The following is a 4,633-nucleotide window of genomic DNA, read 5'->3' as shown; positions in this document are numbered from 1 at the left end:
TTTTTGTAGATTCAAAAATGTTATTCAGACGTATGAGACTAGACTGACTTTTGCCTTTAAAGCCCCAAAATCTTACAAAATAATGACCAAAATGTTCCACCTCCTTCCATATCCCATCACCTAACTTGAACCTGGTCAAATGCTGTTTACCAAACATTGACTTTATAATCAATCTAGAATTTGATGATATGAATACAAGCACATAATTACAAAGACACTAGCTGATTTGGTATGGATAACCTTCTTCATATTAAAGGCAATACAATCTCGTAGACAGTGACTGAACTAATTGATGTTTAAGTTGCTGTGACAGTTCACAAAGCAGCTGCAAAGTGTCTTATAAATCTTCTGCAAACAGTCTTGATCTTCCCTAATTTTGTAAAAGTTTGTAAGCACTCATATTATGCACAGTATGTGCCTGAAATTTTATTCATTACCATACCATGTTATTTTGCAAGATATATAAATCCTCATGTTTCCCTTTCTTTTCTCTCACTGCTAGAGGATACCATATACAAAGTTCCTTATCTAAGCTCAGTAAGAAGTGGCTATCAGATCTGCGTTTACTCATTGTTGTTTCAAAAGCAAAATTCACAAAAATATACAATATAAAAAGACATAGATAATGATGTCTAGGCCATAATTTCTGATGTGGACACAGACTGCAATAATATGGCTATGTATTGCAGTACATCTATCATCCAAGAAAACATTTTCTGCCGAAGTTTATTAGTCATTTTTTAGTTGCAGAGAGAGAGCAGGCAGAGGAAATGTAAGCATCCAATTGTTTATATCCCTCTTGCAGTCTACTAATACCTTTCTAACTTGCACAACTTGGCTTGACTTGGTCCTGACTTCAGTTTACGTCTGCTGTGGGTGTCACAGGTGCTGGGGTAGGCGTAATTCAAAAATACTGAAAATTGTTTATGGGTTTGGCATAATGGTGGCTGGGCTAATGGAGACAAAATAATAGTTTGATGGGAGAGCTGGTTCATAAACAAAAACAGAGGAGACATCTATATGGTATTTGACATTACATTACAGTCAGTTTCATGGTTTCTTAATGTGACATGTTGATCTTGTCATTAATTACTTTGTGGATTGTCAGTCAAACAGATACAGAGATTACAAGCTATTCCAAACGCTGCTGCAAGAGTAGTGTCCAAATTTAAAAAAAAAAAACATGAACAAAAATTTCACCAGTGCTAAGAAGCTTGCACTAGCTTCCAGTCAAAATTCATATACAGATCAAAATGTTGATATTAACTTTTGAATCCACACTATTTGAAAGAACTACTTTAAATAGGAAACACACCAGAGAGAAACCTTCGTTCAAAAGGTAGTGACTTATTTGTTATTCTGAATAAAAAAGCAATGGCATTCAATTGCTTGCAATGTCTCTACCATATATGGAATAATCTTACCCAGAAATTAGAATGAATTGCAAATGTTGACAAATCTAAGTCTGCCTTGCAAACACCTGTCATTACATTCTAAACGTGAAAAAAGGTATCACTGTAATTGCAATTGTATGTTTTTGTTTAATCATTTCTATCCTTGAGCACAGAAGGCATAATACAGAATGTTTCCATATGCTATATAAGCACTGTTGATTATTATAATTATTACTATTTTTATTATGATTATGATGATGATTATCATTATCATTATTATTCTTATTCTTATTATCATTATTAAAAATGATGTCCCACTTTGTGACACCACTACTCCCTCCCCATTTCTGCACACATACAAACCGAAAGTCATTAAATAGAAAATCAAAAAGAACATCAAAGTAATGTTCTGCTAGAACCTGCCTGTCCATTCATAAAGCACACACTCTTGTGAAAAGTTTGATGCTGCTGTGTGGAGCAACTCTGTGATTGTGGTGAAAATTGCTATGATCTCCTTCCATAATGATCCCATGGCTTGGATTTTAGTGCAGATGTTCAGCTCAGCCACCCTAGTCATTTGTAGCTGTTTCGGGTTTCTCTTGGCTTTCTCCAGTAGACAGTTGTTATCTGCTTCTCTCCCTATGCAAAGAGGAACAATTGTTTTTCACAGACAATGTTACTTCTCCATTGCAGAGGGGAATTATGACATTTGATACAACAGTCATAACATACTTCTTAATTAATTTTCCACATTTCTAAAACTACACCAATTTCCCTAAGAAAATAATTATATGATAATGTTCCTTTCATATCAACACTTTGGTAATGTTTTACTCAAAAGTGCTGATGCATTTTTTTAATCATAAAGTTTAAATCAATGTGATAATGTGCATCACAAGACTGTACTAGGATTACACCTAATTGTCCATTGACACTGGATTTTCTTAGTAATTGTCTATGACAAAATAAAACCAAATACTACATGAAAAGGTGTTGCATGGATTGCTGTTTATTGATCTTGCTCACCTTTAGCATGGTGCACAATGTAACCTTTGAGTGCAGTAAGAAGATGATGCTAAGCCAGACGAAATGGTGAATGAACATATTGTTGACTAGAATCAGGAGCAGAACTAAAGTAAAGAATAAAGAAAGCAGGACATCACAAGTGAAAATCAGTGACATAGTCAATTCCATGTAAGTGATGTCTCAGACATTTGACTTCTGAGCGTACAAAGAAAAAAACACATTGACATGAGTAAAACTATAAATGTATATTGAGACAGTTCATTTTCATCGTCTCTGCCAAGAATTTGTCATTGACTTTTGCAAAGTTGATGGTATCTCATATCAGTACAGAGTGTATAACTGTTCTTCCTCATCTCCCTTGCCCCCCCCCTCCCAATTAAAAATAAAAACACGACAATAATCAAACTAACAATAAAAAACTACAGTTGCAACAGTCCTGAAAGATACATGACACTGAAGAAATGCATACTGCTACCACATCAAAATCAGACTGAGGGACAGCATTGCCTTTATACCAAAATGCAACATGACTACAGATAATTAGATGTCAAAAGGTTGGATTCCATGTTATGTCAGTGCTTCACATTCATAAAACTACAAATACAGTTGTAATTAAAGAAAAAGTAAGACAAAACAATTATTTCAGTATGTGGACAATCATATTAGGAATATTATTATTACTAGAAATGTGCCTGCACTGTCTATTACACACTGGTCTGTCTAATTTACTCTAAATCCTTGACAGATAGCACTGTAACTTACGGTTCTTGTTCAAGCTTGAGATGATAGGAGAAATCTGCAGGAATGCGGTATGGAGTACAATACTGTAAAGTAGCCCATCATCGAAGGACAGCACTCATTTCATTCCAGTCTGCATGTTGTTGGGTTGTCCACACAAATGCCTCAATATCTGTTTGCAATGGAAGATGAATGAAAGATGTCAGTCACATGAAACTCCATCACTACCAGTTCTGTAAGATCATAAAATTGATGCACAGATTTGCAAAACATCACACTGCCCCCCCCCCCCCCAATCCCTTTCAGGTCTGTATTCTACAGCTTAACAGAATCTGAAGTTTATGAACATCTCTCTGGTTTAATTTTACAATTTGCCCAGCTCCGAATCCCTAGCCTCCATCCCCCCAAACACCCTATGTGTTTCAAAGAACCATAGATTGTAGAAAATCAAAACAAACAAAACGAAAAATTGCAAACTAAGGCAAAAGTACTTGCCACGTATAGGCCAATTACGTCTACATTGAGGCTTTTAGGCTCATAATATAGCATGATAGAACAATTTATGAATTCACGTGCTGAGCATAAACGCTGCACAGGAGTTTTTGTTTTTGTTTTTGTTTTTTTGCTTGTTGTCTATCCATTATTCCAAATCAAATTTGCTGGTACGGTATTCTTGACAACATTATCAAACTCTTCATTGTTGTTGGTAACGCCTCAATTTAGACAGGGACGTGGGAAGAGGACCTCCCTGATTTAACGTTAGACTTTTAGCAGAAGTAACTCTAAAATCATTTTTTTTTTTCATTGAGAATTCAAAGGTAATCAAAACAATCATTTTAGTATGTGGCAAATCATATCAGTAATATTATTATTACTAGTAGTGTGCCTGCACTGTCTATTTACACACTGGTCTGTCTAATTTACTCTAAATCCTTGACAGATAGCAATGGAACTTACGGTTCTTGTTCAAGCTTGAGATGATAGGAGAAATCTGCAGGAATGCGGTATGGAGTACAATACTGTAAAGTAGCCCATCATCGAAGGACAGCACTCATTTCATTCCAGTCTGCAAGTTGTTGGGTTGTCCACACAAAGGCCTCAATATCTGTTTGTAATGGAAGATGAATGAAAGATGTCAATCATGAAACTCCATCGCTACCAGTTCTGTAAGATCATAAAATTGATGCACAGATTTGCAAAACATCACACTGCCCCCTCCCCCATCCCTTTCGGGTCTATATTCTACGGCTTACCAGAATCTGAAGTTTATGAACAATGAACATCTCTTTGGTTTAATTGTACAATTTGCCCAGCTCCAAATCCCCAGCCTCCATCCCCCCCAAACCCTCTGTGTTTCAAAAGAATCATAGATTGTAGAAAATCAAAACAACCAAAACGAAAAATTGCAAACAAAGGCAAAAGTACTTGCCACGTATAGGCCAATTACGACCACATTGAGGCTTTTCGGCTCATAA

The 4,633-nt window shown here is 35.8% G+C and overlaps 1 long non-coding RNA gene across 1 annotated transcript; it reads right to left on the bottom strand.

Annotated features, from left to right (window-relative positions):
- Positions 1-1,824: 1,824 nt before the first annotated feature.
- LOC140246052 (uncharacterized) lies at positions 1,825-4,263 on the bottom strand. Its single transcript, XR_011902422.1, has 4 exons — positions 4,116-4,263; positions 3,183-3,330; positions 2,421-2,524; positions 1,825-2,033 (listed from the first exon to the last, which is right to left on the bottom strand). It is a non-coding gene; the product is annotated as an uncharacterized lncRNA (long non-coding RNA).
- Between the last annotated feature and the right edge of the window lie 370 nt (positions 4,264-4,633).

Source organism: Diadema setosum, chromosome 2 (assembly GCF_964275005.1).
Source record: "Diadema setosum chromosome 2, eeDiaSeto1, whole genome shotgun sequence".
Classification (NCBI taxonomy): Eukaryota; Metazoa; Echinodermata; class Echinoidea; order Diadematoida; family Diadematidae; genus Diadema; species Diadema setosum.
Note: the sequence above shows the minus strand (reverse complement) of the source record. Positions and strands in the feature narration are given on the sequence as shown.